This window comes from Oratosquilla oratoria, chromosome 1 (genome assembly GCF_046742065.1).
Source record: "Oratosquilla oratoria isolate Oo_2021 chromosome 1, ASM4674206v1, whole genome shotgun sequence".
NCBI lineage: Eukaryota > Metazoa > Arthropoda > Malacostraca > Stomatopoda > Squillidae > Oratosquilla > Oratosquilla oratoria.
In genome coordinates, this window is record NC_134777.1 from 78661135 (window position 1) to 78683634 (window position 22500).

Below are 22500 nucleotides of genomic sequence, written 5' to 3' on the forward strand. Positions count from 1 at the left end.
TGAAAACATTCCATTCAGCCATGGAGTGACCTTTGAGGGGAATGAATTGGTCGTGAAACAACATTGAAGAAAATCGAGAGTAAATGGATCTGAAATATCACGTTTCCCCTTGAGTAGTGATACATACAATTCATTTATATTGTAGCAATAAAAACAAGAAAAAAAATTGTAGATTGGATTTTTTCTCGTTCATGAAGGCTGTGCCATTCAGTAGTTGATAGTTCATATTGCTGCAGGATTATGTACTTGAATATATACGCTACAAAGATGCATGCATGCATGCATTATGTACGTACATACATGCATTCATGCATACACACATACATTATATATATGTATATACATACATATACACATGCATACAATACATACATACATGCATATGCGCATACAGTATTCACATACATACACATACTGTACATACATTTGTTAAAAATTTCATGGTGATAATTACAAAAAGTTCTACACACAGTGCAATATTGTAGCGTTGTCACTCAGCAGTGTCTTTTCGAATACCTTCTCTATTGCACACACTCCTTTTCTTCTTTTCTGGACTATCAACGTACGAATCAAGACCGAAGACAACCTGTTAATTGGATCCAGTCCCAAAATGTTCTCTCATAGGTCTAATGTCGACGTCACACCATGCGGCGGCGCCGGATGCGGCCAGATGATGAGCAAGTGCAATTAGCTTAATAAAATCACCAGACGATAGTCAGAACTTGAGATAACAACCACCATCCCCCCCCCCCCCCTGGTTAGAATACTCTCATAACCATCCGAGTCCAATGACTCATGAAGGAGACTTTGCTATAGCTAACAACAAGCCATACCTGCGTTATCCATCATGTTTCTCAGGTCCCATTTATCCGCGTGACTGCTCGTATCGTCAGATCACACTGAACAGACTACTAGAACATTATTATGAGGCTCGTTTCACACGTATCGACTGTTCGCCGTGCGCCGTCCACGACACGACGTCGTGCCCTCAAATAACCGTGGATGTCTATGAGCATTTTCACACATACGAAATGCGCCGTCCACGACACGACGTCGTGCTCTCAAATAACCGTGGTTGTCTATGGACACTTTCACACACGTCACGACCCATGGTGATTTGAGAGCACGCTGTCGTGTCGTGTACGGCAAAAAAGCGATACTTGTGAAAGGAGCCTGAGAGATTTCATTAAGAGTTCGGTCATCCATGTCGAACTTTGTTGCCTGAAAGTAAAGGGACAACGTACGAAATGTGTGTGTCTTTATGTATACTTGTCGTGTCTGTAACTTGGTTTTTACATGTTTTTTATATTTTCTTAAACGAGCATATATATGCCTACACACCAAAATTTTCAGCAACACATACACGTTCTATATGTTTGTATTCGCTTTCCTCCGCCAACATAAATGTTTTACATAATAACAACGTTTGGGTCTCGACGCTAGCGATGGGAAGAAATTCTTCGACAAGAAAAATTCGAATCCCGAAAAAAAAAAAAAAAAAAAAATACGTGTTCTCGATTTTTCGAAGTCAGAATAGCGGGCCGGTTCTTTAAACCTTTCAGAATATTTTTTTGTTTTTTATGCCGCTCGATTTCTTTCAGTTGAGTGAATTAAAGGAAGCACCGGATTATTCATTGCTTAAGATCCCTTTTTGTGTCCAGGTCGCTCCTCAGCTGAATAAAATCGTCCTTTCGCCTTAAGAAAATATTGTCCACTACATCACCGTGTTAATGTAAACCATGGCCCCCTCTGCTCCAAGCTGGGTTGGGGAGGAATGGTTGGTGTATCCACGGAATTTTCAACCTTATTTTCAGAGCCCGTAAGGTGTGTTTTGCGTAGTCGATTAGCTGCTGTATACTTGCCACAGCATTGTCGGAAGGTAGGGTGGGGGGAGGAGGAGGAGATTTATATGATTTTATGAAATTCCTCAGTATTGTGTACCAGTATTTCTCAATCTTTCAAGCTCTGTGGACCTCGTACATTGGCTTGTATATTCAAGGGACCCATTGATACGGAATCAGATAGGATATAATCACTTTTTCTAAGCATTCAATGATAGAAACATATACAGTATTACATATCATCGCCACTTTCTGAGAGATGCAACTAGTCAGGAAAAAAATAGAAAAAATGGACATCTCTATTAAGACTCATTGTGTAATCATGAATATATATATATATATATATATATATGTGTGTGTGTGTGTGTGTGTGTGTGTGTGTGTGTGTGTGTGTGTGTGTGTGTGTGTTTGTTTGTAATATGAGCCATGATAGGATTAACTGTAACATATTGACGGTTTTGCGGACCCCTTGATTGGTTTCCGCATACTCCTGGTTGAGAAACACTAATATACATTATTATACACTACTCATAAGATGTTTACCCACCCATCCACCTCAACACGTCTATTCTATTTATGTAAATACCAAAAGGCCTCTTCCTCCTTACAAGGGAAGTAGCCAGCCAAGGCATGCACCCACTCCCACCCATACCACTCACATCCTTTCCACTCCCTCCCATTCCAATCCCCTGCCATCCCACTTCCACCCATTCTACTCCCACCCATCCCCACTTCCACCCATTCTACTCTCGTCCATTCCACTCCCACACATTCCACTCTCCTCCCATCCCACTTCCACCCATTCTACTCCTACCCGTTCCACTTCCACCCATCCCACTTCCACCCATTCCACTTCCACCCATTCCACTTCCACCAATCCCACTTCCACCCATCCCACTTCCACCCATCCCACTCCCCAATGTCATCCTCACTGACTCGTTATCACAAGGTCATGGAGGGCAGTTGGTCGACCAGGGCCAAGAAGAAGGGGGGTTGGGTGGGGAGGGAAGGGTTGTACTCGTAGCGTGTGGCGGGATAGGGGAGGGTGGCTTTGAAGTGTGGGGGCTTACATGACAGAAGGACTTGTGTGAAAGGGGGGAAAGGTAACGATACTTTTTTGTTTGTTTAGGTATTTGAGATTCGGGAGAGGTGGACCCTTTGGTGTTAAGTGAGGCGTGGTATCAGTTTTGGTACAAATATTGGTAGTGATATTGTATTGGTTATAGCTGTATCCCTTTTGAGCATAGGAAGGTTATGATAGTATTCTAACCGGGGGGGGGGGAGAGAATGGTGATAGTTATAGCAAGTTCTGACTATCTTCAGGTGATTTTATTAAGCTAATTGAACTTGCTCATAATCTGGCCTCACCCGGCGTTGCCGCATAGTGAATAGTGTGGCACAGGCCTTACACATGTTCCACAGGCACGTCCACACCAACAGTGTCATATGTGAACATGAAAACGAAATAAAGGCGGCTTGTCGCATGTACACCATTACGAAAACACCTATGTCACCGCAGTACGCAATGTCCACACCTGATGTCACCAATATGCAGTAAACATGTTTCCCACGTGTTCGAAGCAGGTGTGGACGAACCCATACTAAAACCATTAGTTTAATCTTTCTTGGGTAAGTAAAACATAGGTCAGCCTTAGTGGTCCACTGCAGGACCGGCCTATCCCCTGAAGGGTGATACTGCCTCTGTACCTCTCGACGGTGGCTTAATCCGGTAAGGTTGTACGTATGGTGAGGAGTGTTCCATGTAAATCTTTTGGTATGTTGGCATGGCTGTGGTTGTAAATGAATTCTGAAATCAGTGTTATGAGCCCGACCATACTGATTGGGTGCTAGCATATATGTGCGACAGTAATATTTTGTAAACCATATGATGTGTTGGTTTATTGAGTTTTTATTTTATTTTTGTGATTTGGATTTTTTATTTCATGATGTTGATAAACAACGGGCCAGCTTTTGATGAGAATTTTGTCTCACCGTATTTGAGCAAAACTATAAGATAATATAAAAGAAAAATCTCTTATAAAAATTGTATAACGTAATTAAGGTGCTTTGTTTTACAAGACTACGACTGAAAGAAAAGGGAAGAAAGAAGTTAATTGAAAAATGCCCAGGTAATATGTATAACAAAGTTACAAATGCAAAAAAGATGAAGGGATTATTTTTCTAAAATGGTACGGGAAAACTTGTGTGTCTAAATGGTGGACAGGAAAGTTCTTCCACTCTTAAATTAACAACTTTTCTTTTGATATTTTATTTGGTTTTATTTTATTTTATACTTCCCGTATGTTAACAGTACAAAACTTATGGTATTTAACCAGAAATAAACACACACACACACACACACACACACACACACACACACACACACACACACACACACACACACACACACACACACACACACTCGGTGGCGCGGTTGATAGAGTACTGGACTGCCAGTACGGAGGTGCAGCAGTACCTGGTTCGAATCCTGCCCAGGGCCGAAATCATTTCAGTATCGCTGCGCTTCGGGTCGTTACTCCGACTCTCGTGGGCGGGGAGTTGGGTGTGTGTGTGTGTGTGTGTGTAAGGTCATAGCATTACCCATAGATCGGTCGTACGAGCTTTGTGCTCTCTTTCGGGAGGGAAATCGCTGTCGATCACGAGTCCAACACGCGATCCAAAGACCAAGGTGAATACACACACACACACACACGCACACAATAGATAAATAGAAATTAGATATATAACTACACAGTACAGTCCTAACAATTTTTATGAATGAACGTACGTTCCCGGCCATGTAGCAACCTCCATGTAAATCATTTCCTATGAGAATAGGGCCATGAATACAAGGAACGTTGTCTCATTCACCGCGGCACGTAACTACATATTACCACGGATTCCGAGGCACAAGACGGAGCCTCGGTTCCCTATTGCTTATACATATGTATTGTGGTGGAGGTGTAAGGAACTTATTACACGTTGCATGTGTACAGCCAGGACCAAATGGCCTGACAAAGCCCGGAATTCGAGACATGAGTAATGCAAGTTTTGGGTTCCCTTTCGTTTATGCAATTTGTTACGTAAAAAAATATTCTAGGTAGTGTATAGAAAAAATACACATGAATAATATGTATATAAATGAATAAATAAGTAATTAGATATATGACACACAATTCATGAGAGGCTGTGTACGAGTAGATGTGTGTGTGTGTGTGTGTGTGTGTATGTATGTGTGTGTGTGTGTGTGTGTGTGTGTGTGTGTGTGTGTGTGTGTGTGTGATTTACATAAATGACATAAGGAAAAAATGGATCTACAAGAACCTATTTGCAGAAGATACAAAGATCTGTTTCCTCTCCTCTTTCCAAACCCCTTTAACTTCCCTCCTCTCTCTTTCTCTTTCTTCCCTACCCATTTACATAAGAACATAAGAGAGGAGGAGACTGCAAGAGACCGTAAGGCCTACACTAGGTAGTTCCATGTCCCTTACAACCTGTCATCCCTATCCATAAATTTATCTCATCCTCTTAAAATAACCCATTGTTTCAGCGTTCACTACGTTGTTACTAAGTGTATTCCATTCCTTAACCAGTCGGTTCGTAAGCCAGTTATGGACCCTTGCCCCCTTCTTCTCTTTCTCCCTTATCTATTTCTCCTATTTTTTTTTTCTTCTCTCTTCTTCTCTTCCAAAAACCTCCACCCAACTTCTCTCCTTCATTTTCTCTTTTTCTCCTTCATCTTTATTTAATTTTCACATTCCCTCTCTTCCCCTGCCTACTTCTCTCTTCCCCTCTTCTTTATCTCACATCTCCTTCCTTCCATCTTTCCTGTTTCTCCTTCTCTATTTCTCTTCCACTCCTTTATAACTTCCTCCATTCCTCTTCCCCTCCATCTTCCAATATTTTGTTCCCCCTTCATCCTCTTCCATCTTCTCCTCTTCCCCTTTCTCCCTCTTCCCCTCATTCTTTCAGTCATTTCTACTCCTCATCTCACATTCCTACTCCCTAAACATTTTTCGCCTGATGTCACACATCTCCTTGTCCTCCTCCTTCCTCCTTCCCTTTCTCTCCTCTATCTTCTTCTCCTTCTCATACTCCCTTTCCACTTCCTTCTCCTTTTCTTCATAATCTTAGTACTCCTAATCTCTCCAACCTTCCCTCTCACCCCGTTCTCCCTTTATAATTCATTACTCTTCCTCCTTTTCTTCCTCCTATTTCTCAATCTCCCACTCCTCCTCCTCCTCTTCTTCTTCCTCCTCCTCTTTCTCATTCTCCCATTCATCCTCCTCCTCTTCTTCTTCCTCCTCCTCTTTCTCATTCTCCCATTCATCCTCCTCCTTTTCTTCTCCCTCTTCCTATACCTCCTCCTTTTTCCCTTGCCTCATCCCCTTCACATGACCCAGCTGTACACCAATTCCATTCCTGGGGGCGCCGTTCCTCTCGGCTCTCCACCTCCCTACCTGGACTTTCCCCCCTTCCCCCTTCCCCCACTCCCCCTCCTTCCCCTACCCGTTCCTGTTCCCCTTTCCCTTTCCTTTGATTGGGAAGGTCGTGATGGGCTGGTGGGAAGATTGCTAGATCCATGGACTAAAGTGTAGCACATGGGGTCAAGTCTTTCCCATAGATGCCTCCCTGTGCCGACTTAGGTAAGGAACTAGTTGTAAGTGATCCCTGCACGTGTAGACGCCAATGAATAAGTAAATAAACAAATAGATAAATAGATAAGTAAATGAATAATTAAAAATTAATAAATGGATAAATGAATTGAAGTAAGTAAACAGATAAATGTGAAAAGCATACTTACATGAATATCGAGAACTATGTCAAATAAGTACAACTAGATTAATAGCGGTACAAATATGAAAAATAGATACAGAAAGAAATTACATAACAAGTAATACGACCCTGCTGTAGAAAAATAATTGATAAATATAATTATAACAATGATAATGATGGTACTAATAAGAGTATATGAATAAAATAATAATAATTGAACTTGTCTATGAGTGTATTTATTATAGGAAACCAATTTCTGTGGGTCCCTCTAGGGATCTTGTCACGACTACAGACGATTTTATTCACCAGGATAGACTCCATGGCCGTACCCCCCCCTTCCCCTCTCCCTCCCACTTCCACCCCCACCCCACGACTCATTCCCACTCCCCTTCCCGTGGCCTCCTTCATGAATTTCCCAAGATCCCCTTATGTCTCGTCTCCCTCCTCCTCGCCCTCCTCGTTCTTCTCCTCGTCTTTCTCTTCTTCTTCCTTGTCTTTCTCTTCTTCTTCCTTGTCTTCTTCGTCTTCTTCGTTCTCGTACCCCTCTTCTTTCTCATCCTCTTCGTCCTCCTCGTCTTCCTCCACCTCGTCCTCCTCCTTCTCGTCCTACTCTTTCTCGTCCTCCTCTTCCTCCTTCTCCCCCTCTTCCTCCCCGTCCACCTATTCCATTCCTCATCTTTCATCTCCTCTTCATCCTTATCCTCATCTTCCACATCCTCCTCCTTCTAATTCTCTCCTCCATCTCTAATACTCCTCATCCTCTTCTCATCTCGTATTTCGATGGTAACCAATTTGATTATTTTTAACATGTGTTCATAATGGATCTATTTTTTTCCTAAAAGAGTATTTCAATAAAAATTTGTTAAATTATTTTTATTCTTTTTGATGAATGGAATAGACACATTTCGATTATTTTTGAACGCTAATGACGTTCAATTTTTTTGCTCATGAAATTTTCTAATAGAAAATTTGATAAAAAATCGCCGGAAAAAAGTAATGATAATGGTATCTGATTTTTTGAGTAAAAAAAAAAAATAGTGCTTTACACCAGTGTGCGCCATTTTATGTCGTACTTAATCACACGAAGACAGAGAGATCGAAGAAGGACACACCATTGACCAGCTTTCAAAGTTAATTAAATTGGGTCACATTAGGTTAGTCGAGGTGGAATATTAGTTTTAAGTATAATAGAAAAAAGGATAATATAATGATGCAATATCTCCCCTGTCGTGTTGGGAAAAAAAAAAAAAGAGAAACAGGCGACAGTAAATAATTTCGAGTATTACATAATCAGAGTACGGTCTTCAAGTTTCTTTTTTCAATTGGTGACTTTGCATACATACATACATATGTATATGCAGGAGAAATCACATAGACACATGATTTAAGTATGCGGAAAACCACGAAGGAAAATAATAAACTGTGGACCGAGGAGCGCTTTCGTCCATTCAGACATCGTCAGATATGTTTATATATATGGGTTCCTCAGGGTCAAACCGTCAATAAGGAATATTACCTTACTGTTCTGAAAAGGTTCAGGGAGAAGATGAGGAAGAAGAGGCCTCGGCAGTGGAGAAGTGGTCAGTGGTGGTTCCATCAGGACAATGCCCCATGCCACAAGTCAACGCTGGTGACCACCTGGATGGCCGACAGGGGAATGAAAGTGGTACAACACCCACCCTACAGCCCTGACCCAGCCCCTTGCGACTTCTTCCTGTTCCCACGCATGAAAGACAGCCTCAGGAGAACCAGATTCCAGTCAATAGAGGAGCTGAAAGAGGCGTCGGAAAGTTACCTGAAGGGACTACTGAAAAAGGACTTTGAGGAGGTCTTTCAGGATTGGGAGAGACGCATGGAGAAGTGTGTAGATACGAGAGGCAATTATTTTGAAGGAGACAAAGTTTTGTAAGCTTATGAAAATAAATAGTGTCTCTCCTGATATTTTCTCATTACTTATTGAGCAAGGTAGTATATATATATATATATATATATATATATATATATATATATACATATACATATTATATATATATATATATATATAAATTGAAAAATAGAATAGAGAAATAGTGAGACTAATTACAGTGCAAAAAGCTTTACATGATTTCTCTTCCTCCACTTACTGTCCCTCTACTTTTCTTTCTCTTACTCTTCAGACTCCTGCTCTTTCCTTCCTTCTTTTACTCTTCTTCTTCTTCTTCACTTATTTCTCCGTGTTCTTGGGCTTCCTCCTCTTTAACCTCCACCTCTGCTACCTCTTCTTATATCAATCTTTTTCTTCCTCTACCTGTTTCTTCTTTCCCTCCCTTTCCTTTCCTCTCTCGTTTCCTCTTTCTGTTTCCCTCTCTCCCTCTCTCTCTCTCTCTCTCTCTCTCTCTCTCTCTCTCTCTCTCTCTCTCTCTCTCTCTCTCTCTCTCTCTCTCTCTCTCTCTCTCTCTCTCACTTTCTCTCTCCCTCTCTGTCTCTGTCTCTCTTCTCTCTCCCTCCCCTTCCCATGTTCTTAGTATCGTCCTTACTCCCTATCCTTCATTCATCCCATTTCCCTCCTTCCTTCCTCTTCCTCCTCTTTCTTCTATATGTTCCCTTCCCCCCTTTCTTCTCTATCACCCTTTCCCCTTTCTTTCCTTGATCCATCTTTCCTCCCCTTCCTCCTCTCCCCCTGCTTTTTCCCAATCCTCCTTTAAATCCCCTTACCTGCTTAACCCGCCCTTCCGCCCCTTCCTCCTCTTTATCTCTCTCCTTCCCTTCCTCCCTTTCCTCCCCTTCCTCCCCTTCCTTCTTTTACTCCTCTTTCTTCCCCTTCTTCCTCTTCCTACCCCTCCCCCTTCTCTTCCTTTTCCTCCCTTTCCTCCTCTCCCTTCTTTTTAGTCTCTTCCTCCCCTTTCCTCCCTTTCCTCCTCTTTCTTCCCCTTCCCCCTTCCCCCTTCCTCCTCTTCCTCCCCTTCCTTCTCTTCCTTCTCTTCCTTCTCTTCCTACTCTTTCTTCCCCTTCTTCTTCCTACCCTTCCCCCCTCTCTTCCCCTTTCTTCCCTTTCCTCCTCTCCCTTCTCTTTAGTCTCTTCCTCCCTTTCCTCCCTTTCCTCCCTTTCCTCCTCTTCCTTCCCCTTCCCCTCTTCCTCCTCTTCCTCCTCATCCTTCTCCTTCTACCCCTTCCTTCCTTCCCCCTCCTCCCTCTCTTTCTTTCTCTTCCTTAAAATCCTCCCAATTATCACTGAAACGGTGACATACCCATACCTCTCTCCACATTGCCCGTTTCTCCCCATCCCAGTCGCCCCCGACTATCCCCATCACTTCCCCCCTTCTCCCCCGTTGACAGCTCGTTTGTGCAGCTGATTGGGTGAGTGGGGTCGATGGGGGAGGGAAGAAGCGAGACTAATGGGGGAGATGGGGGAAAGAGGAAACCAGGGTAATGGGGGAGACGGGGTGAAGGAAGAAACGAGAGTAATGTAGGAGACGGTGGAAGGAAGAAGCGAGAGTGATGTGGGAGAGAAGAAACGAGAGTAATGGCAGAAGACGGTAGAAAGAAAAAGAGAGAGTGATGCGGGAGACGGGGTAGGGAAGAAACGAGAGTTATGGGGGAGATGGGGTAGGGAAGAAACGAAAGTAATGGGGAGACGGGGGAGAAGAAGCGAGAGTGATGGAGGAAATGGTGGAAGGAAGAAACGAGAGTAATAGGGGAGACGGTGGAAGGAAGAAGCGGGAGTAATGGGGCAGATGGGGGAAGGAGGAAACGAGGGTAATGGGGAGACGGAGGGAGATGAAGCGAGAATGATGGGGAGACGGGGGAGGAAAGATGCGAGAATGATGGGGGAGACCGTGGAAGGACGAAGCGAGAGTAATGAGGGAGATGGGGGAGGAAGGAAACGAGAGTAATTGTGAGACGGGGTGGGAAGAAGCGAGAATGACGGGGGAGACGGGGGAGGGAGGAAACGGGAGTAATGGGGGAGGCAGGGTGGGAAGAAGAAGGGAGGCTAATGGAGGAGACGGGGGAATTAGGAAACGAGGGTAATAGGAGAGATGGGGAAGAAGAAGCGAGACTAATGGGGGAGACTGGGGAGGGAAGAAACGAGAGTAATAGAGAAGACTGGGGAGGAAAGAATCGAGAGTAAGGGGGGAGAGGGGGAGAAAGAAGCGAGAGTAATGGGGAAGATGGGGAGGGAGGGAGAGAGCGGGAGTAATGGGAGAGATAATGGGAGGAAGGAACTTGTGGGGAGGTGGGGAAAGGAAAGGCAAAAGTAAGAGATGGAAGGGGCGAGGAAGAAGATGGAAGAAAGAAAAGAGGAAAGATAATGTAATAAGCGTCAGATAGGTAAAGAGAGAGATGGGAGAGATAGAGAGAGAAGGGAGAAGGAGAGAAAAGAGTATTTATATACAAGAGCATGAAGATGTCAGTCACTAGGTAACAACTAAAAGGGGTGGAGGAGGAGAGGAGGAGGAAGGCTGTTGGGAGGAGGGAGGAGGTGTGTAGGAGAGGCGAATAAGGAAAGAAGGAATAAGAGTGAGAACTGTAAACTAAATGCAACACAGGAACTGTAGTATAGCAAGATGAAGAGGGGCTGGAGGGAGACTTAGAGTGGAGGTGCGATGGAAGAAGAGGAGAAGGAAAAAGTAAAGAACTAAAAGGTGAAGAGAAAGAGAAGGAAGAGAGAGAAGTGTGAGGGGGAAGAAAAGGAGGAAGGAGTAGAAAGAGGAGGAGGAGGGGGGTAGAAGGATAAGGAGTAGGAGGGAGAGAGGGAGGAAGACGAGGAAGAACAGGAGGAGAAAGAGAGGTAGAGGAGGAAGAAAAGAAGGAAGAGAAGGAGTTGAAGAGGTGGAGGGAACGGAAGAGAATATACAATAGGAGAATAAAGGTATGAGAAGAAAAAGGACATTAAATGAAAATAAGTAGAGGAAAATGTAAAAGGAGAAGAGAAGTCACATGGGGTAAAGGAGAGAAGAGAGACAGGAGGAGGGAGGGAGTACAGGGTCGAGGGAAAAGGAAGAGAAAACATTTAGGGGAGTGAAGAAATGATACGAGAGAGAGATAAAAGGAGAAAAGGAGGAAGAAAGGAGATGGGAGATTGGGGGAAAGTTGAAGGAAAAGGGGAAGGGGGGAGAGGTAAGACTGGAGAGTGTAGAACGGAGAGGTGAGAGGAAAGAATGGATAGGGGTGAGGAGAGAAGGGAAGTAGGGAATGAGGAAAGGGAAGAAGGGAGAGGGAAGAGAGGAGGGTGTCAAGGATAGAAGGACTAGGAGGGAATAGGAATTGAAAATGGGAATGGGTGAGAATAAGGGGTTAAGGGAGGAGGGGGAGAAGAGATAGAAAATGGAATACGAGAGAGGAAAGAGGAGACGGGGAGAGGGGAGAAGGGGTGAATAGGTGGGAGATGGGAAGGCGAGAGAGAGTGAGGGGGGAGAGAGAAGAGGGGAAAGAAGAGGTGGAGGAGGTTAGGGGGGACAGACAGGAAAGCAACGAGGGGAGAGAATGAGACACAACGAGGGGAATACTTGAGTAAGAGGAGAGAGAGGGGAGAGAAGAAAGGGAAAAGGTGTGAAAGAAGAGGGGAAATGTTAGACATGAGAAAGTCATAAGAAAAAGATTAAAGGGGAGAAAGGAGAGAGCGCGGAAGGAGGGAGGAGGGGGAGGGTCAGCGTGAGGGAGTGGGATTAGGAAGAAAGGGAGGGAAGGAGGGAGGGAGTATAAAGAGGATGGTATAGTTTTGGGGAATGAGAAGAAAGTGAAAGTGAGGGGAGAGGAAAGAGAACAGGGGAGCTAATAAGAGAAATGAGGAAAGGAAGGGGAGGGGAGAAAGGAAAAGGGAGTGGAAAGAAGAGAGAGGAGAAAAGGAAATATTAAAGAAGAGTGGAAATGGGAGCCGGGAGAGGGGAGAGATGGTAGGGGAATGGGAGAGAGGGGAGTGGAGGGGAGAAGGAAATGAAATGTAGGGAAAGGAAGAATGTTGAGATGAAGAGGAGACAGGAAAGGAAAGATGAGATTAAAAGGGATTATGGGGGAAGAAGAAAAGGAGAGGAGAGAGAAGACAGAGAAGAAAGGGGAAGAGAAAGAGGGAAGATAAGCAACGGGGGTGATGGATAGGGAGACGGGAGGGGAGGAAAGAGAAGGGCGTTAGAGGATGAGTGAAAGAGGGGGAGAAGAGAGAAGAGGAGAAGGGAGACTGAAGACGGAGGAGAGAGAGGAGAGGAGAAAGGAGAGTGAAGACAGGGAGAAGAAAGAGGAGAGGAGAAAGGAGAGAGAGAAGAAAGAGGAACGGAAAAATGAGAGAGAAGACAGGGAGGAGAAGAGAGGAGAAGGGTGTAAGGAGGAGAAGAGGAAGAAAAAAGAGAGGAGAGAAAATATAAAATCAGAACTTGGAATTGTATAAAGACTAATTAAAAACATACATCAGGCTCCCCTTATGTCAGCTAGCAACAATGACCTTTCTCCCTTGACCCATTCTGTGCATATGCCATTTCCCTTGTACCATCTGTTAGCATTTTTCTCCCGAGCCCTCCGTGGACCGTGTTTACAGGATCATATCCGAAAGAATTATTCCAAATGCGTGGGAACAAGGGGACGAGGACGTTAAATGCGGAAATGTCAGATAAATTGTCTATTTGGAAAAGAGCTCAAGTTGATTTGGTGCCTCACTGGGAGAGTGCCAGTAATTCCTTTAACCTTTGATCCTGTGGAGGGCGAGTTTAGATTTAGTTTGTTTTCGTGTCTGACCAACGGAATGACAAATCAGATGAATGAACGGTTGATCACAACCAAATGCACGAAGGCCCAATTCGCCATTTGGAAGACCTAAGATAGGTCACGTGACATTCTGGGAGCTTGGTAGTGATTCCTCAAGTGCTCCCGACTTCTGCAGGAAGATACGGTTGTAATCTGCTTTAGTGATTGACTAGCTGATTCACTAAGTAACTAACTACTTGATCAGTTCTTTTGTATGGATTGCATGCTATAGGAACATTAAGAATGGAGGAAACTGCAAAAGACCATAGGGCCTACCTAGGCAGTTCTCGTATCCCTAAAGATATCTCATCATCTCTTAAAACAACCAATTGTTTCAGCGCACACTACTACATGTTTAGTAAGTCTATTCCATTCGTTAACTACTCTGTTGATAAACCAATTCTTGCCTATTTCATTCTTAAACCTAACTTTATTGAATTTAAACAAATTACTTCGAATTTTGCCCCGCTGTCTTATTATGATTACCTTTCTTACATCACCCTCGTTTAGCCCTTGACCCATTTAAAAATCGCTATTAGATCATCGCGTACGTTGGGACTCGATCTCGGTTACCAAGCGATGGCCACGTTCCTTGGCTGTCCTGGCACGTAGGGAAAAGGTAACGGCTTCAGCCGTACCTTCTGTAAGCATCACTCGGAACGAGCTGTCATGATGACTTCCTCTCGTATACCAGCTGATTTTCTAGGCCAGTCGCCATCATTGTTTCCTCATTTACTCCAACTCCAATTAATTTCTCCTTTGTGCTGCTTGTTCATATCATTCCTTCTCGCACCAGCTTACAGCACCATTTCCTTCCTTGCATCAAATAGGAGCACCAGCTATCCTCTCGTCCTTCTTGGTGCCATATGAAATCGTCATTTCCTCTTTTGTACACTTTGTCAGTACTTGTGTCCTCATACCTCTTTCCCTCCTTGCACCATCTGCATGCATTATCCATCTCTGCCATCGCACCAGCTGCCGCCATTCCTCCCTTAGATCAGCTGCAAGACTTGTGTCACCACCTACGTCACTACGTTTTTATTTTATTATTATTATTTTTTTCGGCAACAGTTAAAGTTGAAGTCTCTTCTCTCCTTCCACTCAGGATGCTAAATTGCTCATCGTGACACGTCATGCGATTACGAGTGAAATGTCGTTAATCATCATCTTACACGGTGTCGTCTTTTACCTCAGTCAAGACTGCTACCGATGACAAAAATAAAAACCATAAAGGTTTTGAGCTGGTTGAAGGATTTAGACGAGTGTAACCCTTTGATTGAACAGAATCGTCAGGCATCGGCCAAGAAGAAAAGTCAGGAAAAAAAAAATCTTTTTCTTTTTTCTTTCTTCTCGAAGGGCCAAGCCCTCCAGGTTCGGAACTATTCCCAAGCTCAAAAATTGATAAACAAGCAATTAAGTAAATTAATAGATAAACAAATGAATAAACAAATGGGTAAATAGATAGATAAATGAAAATAGAATTAGATAAACATATTAATAGATATTAATAAATAGACGAATAGATAATAGATCAATTGTCGTTCGTCGTAACGTCTACAAAAGCCTTGGTCGCCTGTTATAAGCACTTCCTTTCGTGGACTTGCTTCCCTTGGGCCAATATACGAACGTTTGGAATTGGCGGAAACAACATCTGTACAGTAATTGGATTGAAGAGCTAATGGCTTGGTCTCTTCTCTCTCTATCTATTTTTCCCTGTCTCATCACTTTCTTTCATCTTTCTCTCGTTCTCTCTTCCACTACTCTCTCTCTCTCTCTTTCTCTCTTTCTCTCTCTCTCTCTCTCTCTCTCTCTCTCTCTCTTTCTCTCTCTCTCTCTCTCTCTCTCTCTCTCTCTATATATATATATATATATATATATGTATATATGTACTGTATATATATATGTATATATGTATACATATATATATATATATATATATATATATATATATATATATATATATATATGTATATATATGTACAACACTGAATGGGTCCCAGTGATTAGAGATACATTTTAACAACCACAATGCACTTTAATTCTAAGCCATCAACATCGGGAGACCCAATGGAGGCCGACATGCAGAAATTGAAATGCGGTACTGCCAAGGACTCGAACCCAGTAATCACATGACAAGTGCCGCGCCATCAAAAGAGATGTGTGTGTGTGTGTTTATCTTTTTCTTTGATGAAAAAATTTCGTTATGTCAAATTCATTTTATGTTTGCTTCAGCCGTCTTTGAATAAACATTGTCTCTCACTACAGTTAAGTTAAACGACTTAGATTAGTTGTGTTGATAATATACAGAGTTGGTGTATTCTACGATAACAAAACTGGTACTTATACCAATTGATACATACTAGTCTTTCCATATTCCTTCATATCTTATCTAGATTTTACCTTTGTTATGGAGTTTAACCCTCGTCTAATGAATTGTAGTGTTTGTATAGATATTTCTGTTATCTAATAAGAAGACATATAGGCATGTCGTTGTGTTAATTAAGCGTTTACATTTGATATAATCAAGTAGGAACCTCAGGTGTTTCTCCCTTGCATAACAGGTCATGCCATATTTTTTTTCAGTTCTTGTTACGAAATTATATAGTAGTATAACAGTATAATAATGTAACACTATAGTATTATAACATCATGATATGATGACATAATAAGGGGATGATATAATGATGTACTAATAATGTACTAATATTACTATAATATAAATACAGGAAAATGATAAAGTTATGATACAATAATGTAATTAAATGATATAATGATATAATAACATAATGATATAATAGTACAGTGATAATGTGATATGATAATATATTAGTATGATAATGTTAAAACAATTTAGAGAATGTAAGGGGTCAGAACAAGAGCAAAATGTTATTTCTATCTCTCTCTCTCTCTCTCTCTCTCTCTCTCTCTCTCTCTCCACCCTTTCTCTCTCTCTTTCTCTATCTCTTGCTGAGGGTTTAGAGAATGTATAGGGTCAAAACAAAAACAGTATGTTATTTCTATCTCCTCTCTCTCTCCTCTCTCTCTCTCTCTCTCTCTCTCCTCTCTCTCTTTCTCTCTCTCTCTCTCTCTCTCTCTCTCTCTCTCTCTCTCTCTCTCTCTCTCTCTCTCTCTCTCTCTCTCTCTCTCTCTCTCTCTCTCTCTCTCTCTCTCTCTCTCTCTCTCTCCACCCTTTCTCTTTCTCTTTCTCTATCTCTTGCTGAAGGTTTAGAGAATGTATAGGGTCAAAACAAAAACAGTATGTTATTTCTATCTCCTCTCTCTCTCTCTCTCTCTCTTTCTCTCTCTCTCTCTCTCTCTCTCTCTCTCTCTCTCTCTCTCTCTCTCTCTCTCTCTCTCTCGCTGAGGGTTTAGAGAATGTATGAGGTCAACAAGAGGAAGATGTTATCTCTGTCGACTCTCTCTCTCTCTCTCTCTCTCTCTCTCTCTCTCTCTCTCTCTCTCTCTCTCTCTCTCTGAGGGTGTAGACAATGGATGAAGTCAAAATAAGAGTAAAATATTGTCTCTCTCGCTTCTCTGTTTCTCTTGCCTCTCTCTCTCTCTCTCTCTCTCTCTCTCTCTCTCTCTCTCTCTCTCTCTCTCTCTCTCTCTGTCTCGTTGAGAATGGATAAGGTCAAAACAAGAGCAAAATTTTATCTCTCTCTTTCTCTAGAGAGAGAGAAAGATAAATAGCGAAATCCCGGGTGGGAGAGGTGGATGCTTGCGAGGGAAGAGGGTGGGGTGGTCGTGGAGGAGATTTATTGAGAGAGCGCTTGAGGGCAGCGAGGGGTCCGCGACAGATCCTCGTTAATACGAAGTTTATTGTGAAACGGGGCCAAGCCAGAAATTTGCAACTTTTCGAGAAAGGATTTGGGGTAAGTCCGCTTTATCCCACCATCCCCCGACACACACACACACACACACACACACACACACACACACACACACACACACACACACACACACACACACACACACACACTCACACTCACACTCACACTCTCTCTCTCTCGCAGTGCGGTTTACAAGTAATACGGTTTAAGAGTAACGTGGTTCAAAAAGCAATGCGGTTTATAAGTAATACTATTTTAGAGTAACGAGTTTTATAAGTGATGCGGTTCTAGAGTATCGCGGTTTATGAGTATTGCGGTTTTAGAATAACGTGGTTTACAAAGAACGCGGTTTAAGAGTATCGCGGTTCACATGCAACGCGGTTTATAAGTAACGCGGCTTAACGCGATTAACAAGCAAAAGGTCTATGAGTCACGCGGTTAACAAGCAACGCGGCTGAAGAGTAACGCGGTTCAAAAGTAATGCGGTTTGGGAGAAACTGTGACGTGTTCTGTGGATTTAAATCCAAGGCAGGACCGAATAATTTTACTCAGCTGAAGGCTGACTTTTGGACAAAAAGAGGGCTTAGGTCGATTGGGGTGATTTTTGTCAATAAAGTATTATATTTAATGTCTTTAGTAAATGTAATCACTGTGAGACACGTGTGTTGATATCTTGTATTACACTATTTCTCAACCAGGTGGTCCGGGGACCCCTAGGGGACCGCAGAAACCTACCAAAGGGTCCGCAATACGGGGAATTCAACATGTTACAGTTAATCCTGTCATGGCTTTTTTTTTAAATCATTTATGATTACACAATGCGTCTTCATCGAGATGCCCATTTTTTTCTAGTTTCCCCCTGGCTAGCTGCGTCTCTCAGGATGTAGTGATGATTTGTATAGTTTATCATAATGTTTCTATCATTGAAGTCTTACAAGGAATGACGCCCTACGTAATCCCGTATCAAGGGCTTCCCTGCATATGTAAGTTATGTAAGTAGATGTAAAGGGTCCACAAAGCTTGAAAGGTTCAGAAACACTGCTGTATTGTACCCAATCAATCCTTGTCCTCAGAAAAATACAGGCGAGCAAAAAAGTACTCGCCTAAATTTTTTTCGTGACAGCTAGGCGAGGGCTTTTTTCATACTCTTGCAATTGAATCACGACACACTAAAGAGATATGTCTTTTTTTCTTTAACATGTGAATATTACAAGAGACCTACCTGTCTCCTTTAAGTGGAGACGAGGTAGGCTTACTTGATGAATGTACCGCAATGCTCGGCTTCATTCTGTGGTAAATATTCATTGAGACGCCCGAAATTTGAACTTCCATTTTTCGTAGGTGCGCGTTTTTTAGCGTTCCTCATTTCGAATTTAGGCGTGTTATGGCGCGGGCGCGATAATTCGCCTAATGACAAGCCCTTCCCAGTCAGGTTGTATCAGAGCTGGTATTGTGAACAGTAGAAGAAACAGGTTCGGATTACTAGATTAAATAAAAAAAATAATAATAAGGAATGATGATGCTTCATACAAATGACAACAGACATGCATACTCATATTTGGTGTGAAGAAAGAATAAATGTTAAAAGTAAAGTAGGGAAAGAATGCATACACATAGCTGCTACAGTAAGAATTATTTGCACAAGTTGATGATAAGGTGTTATCCCTAGCTGGTTTACAAAAAAAAAAGTAATACGCTCAGCTGGTGTACATATTGTATGTATATGTATTTAGATGCATATGTATTTCTACTTTGTGGTGAAGACGAACTAGTACTTCAAGCTTTTGTATTAAAGGAAAAGGAAGACTATTTTGTCTGTTAAGAGTGGAGTTGATATGAATTGAAAAATGATATAGCTAATAAAGAGGTTCTGTGTGGGCAGATGGTTCAGATAAAACCAACTGTTTCCAGATGGTCGAAAGGAGGTGGCGATACTCACAGAACGACTGATTACATAAACAATTGTTTTGTGAAATCCACGTCTTAATGAATAGTAGAACATAAGATGCTTCGTATACTGGGGTGCGTCATGGAACCTTAGTTTTTAAACGCGTTTTTACTTAGGACGAAAGACTAGTTTTCTCAACTTCACAAGAATATTATTGAAATTCCGGAGTGAAGTTTTATTTTCTCGTGAGAAGGGGGATTTTTTTTCGTTATCCCCCTGATGAAAAAAGAGAAAAGGATTTGAAAAGGGAAGAGGAAATGAGACTTTGGTTTACGATGCAGTAAAGTATCTCAGTGAATGTATTGCTCGTTTCGAAGCGTCACTATTAGCAGTATCTGCCGGATAAAACAAATACCAATGCCACGTTGCCATTTCTGTTCTTGGACAATGGTGCTTGCTACCAGTACTCTTCATTCTATGCAGCGTTGCCACGACTATGCCAATGCGATACTGCCAGTCTTCCTTTGAAATATGGCCAGTATTATTCATTTCTAAAAGTTGCCAAGAATAATCCTGAGTAGTCTAATCATAGGTGGTCCTGTATAGTATACCACGCTTATTCCTTAATTATTTTTGCTACTTATATCCCTATATAATTTTGCCCTCAACATACTCTTACATTTTAGTCACAGGCTCTGTACAGTGATGCCAAGCATATTCTTATTTAATGATGCCATGAACGTTCCTTTATAATATCTTTAAAAAGGATTTTCAGCGCAGGGGATGGTAGAAGACCTAGAAATGTAGTCAGCATTCTCATTTGAGTGGATATGTATCACCAGTCTTAGAGTTTACAGAGGACTTTGTAGTGTTGAATTTAATAAACCATACCAATGGTCCAACTCGCTGATGACAGCTGTCGAACTCCCGTCACCTCAACCTCCGCCGCAAGAAACGACGCTCTAACCCGCTTGACTAGCGAGCATCCTAATAACAGACTGCATAAAATTCACGCAGTCCCATACGAGGAAACTCACAGTTGGTGGCCAGGTTACGGTGTTCAGGGTGTTAAACACGCACATCAAAGCGATCCAAGCCTGTTCGTTTGTGGTGCGGGGCGACATCCAGCTGCACCGCTTCGCTCTCATTTGTTTATTCGCTTTTGGGTCTGTTGCGTGCAGGAGCAGCTCCGCTTCGGCTTGTTCGGTTTCTGACGTTATTTCCAAAAATTTCTCTTATTATTATTATTATTATTATTATTATTATTATTATTATTATCATTATTATTGTTATTTATTATTATTATTATTATTATTATTATAATTATTATTATTATTATAATTATTATTTTATCATTATTACTATTGTTAATCATTATTGTTATGATTTTTATTGTTATTATTATCGGTTGTTTTAAGAGAAAGATAACTTTATGGATGGGGATGATAGGTGATATAATTAGACATGCAACTGCCTAGTGTCGGTCTTATGGTGTCTTGCAATCTCCTTCATTCTTATGTTCTTATAATCAATATTATCATTATTGTCACCATTGTTTTTATATATATTATCATTATATTTATTATCATCATTATTATCATTATTATTACTATTATTATCATTATTATCATCGCTATTATTATTATTATCATCATAACCACAACCACCACCCAACACCGTCCACTAACGCCATCTACCATCCACCAACACACACACACACACACACACACACACACACACACACACACACACACACACACACACACACACACACACACACACACACACACACACACACACACACACACACACACACACACACACACACACACACACACACACACACACAAATTAGAATGGCCAATTTTGATACCAATACACGTCGGAAAAGGACTGAGGAGCTCGTTTCCCGTATCCCGCAAGAAGTGAAAAAGAAAAACTAATCTGAATACTTCACTATGAAAATGACCATCAGGAATGCCCCAACTCCGGTTTTAGTCAAATCTGGTCTTCGATTTCCACAAAACAAGAGTTGTCTATTGTTCGTGTGTTATTCGCTCATATTTTGCATTCATTCAGAGGGGCGTCAGCAATGAAACCGTTGAAGCTGTGGTAACAATACAGAAACGAGCATCAACAACTCCTGTAGTGATGCATATACAGGCTTAAACATGAGAAGGAACTTACACATTCTCTCTCTCTCGCACACACACACACACACACACACACACACACACACACACACACACACACACACACACACACACACACACACACACACACACACACACACACACACAACATACACACACACAACATACACACACACAACATACACACACACAACATACACACACACACACACACACACACACACACACACACACACACACACACACACACACACACAACATACACACACACACACACACACACACACACACACACACACACACACACACACACACACACACACACACACACACACACACACACACACACACACACACACACACACACACACACCTAATTGTTCATCAGAACAATGGTTGCGTAGTCGGAAGCGTGTTGGTCTCGCATTCGCTTAGTTGTGGGCTCGAATCCCGCACTCCTCTCCGATTCCCAGCAGTAACTGTGTGTTATTTGCCTCAACAGTCCCCATAGCGCATAGGGCAAAGGTGACGGCTTCGGCCGCAGTTACGCGCCTCCTAGCGTACGCTCCTCATCTATTGCTTGTGTACTGGCGCGGAAACATGCTAAGTAGTACATTTAGATCTTTGAAAATACTAAAACTATGCGATGTAATTTAATTCGGTTCATTCAGTTTTTTTTTTGTAGCTTTTAATTACCACTATTATTACATTAACTACGTTTGCAAAACAGCAAAATCGTTACATTTCGCTCTTTTATCCATAACGCTGGCAGCTGCCGACAAGGATACCAAAAGAAACACCATGTGAAGACGGAGCTTCTACTACAGGGTAGTACGACATTTCCCTTGTTACAGCTTTATCAAATACATCATCAAGTAATTTAAGCACATGTACTTGAGAAGGTTGTAACAAGCAAAACTTCGTAGTAATAGTGTCCGTCCTCACATGGTGTTTCTTGTGATAGACTAAAGACACCGGCATACAAGTCCGTGGATACAATATGATATGGGGCGAAACATTCTGAATCCGTGTCCGAATCAGTATAGAGGAGAATGACCAAAATAATACAAGGGCTTAGAAATTTACCATACGGCATGCTCAGACACCTTAACCTCCACTCCCTGGAATGACAAAAAGTGTGGGATGATCTAATATAGGTATTTAAATGGGTCGAAGTGTTTAACAAGGGCGATGCAGGCAAGGTCATCATATTAAGAAAGCAGGGCAGGACTCGTAGTGATGGATTTAGATTGGGCAAATTTAGGTTTAAGAAGGAAATAGGCAAAAACTGGTTTACC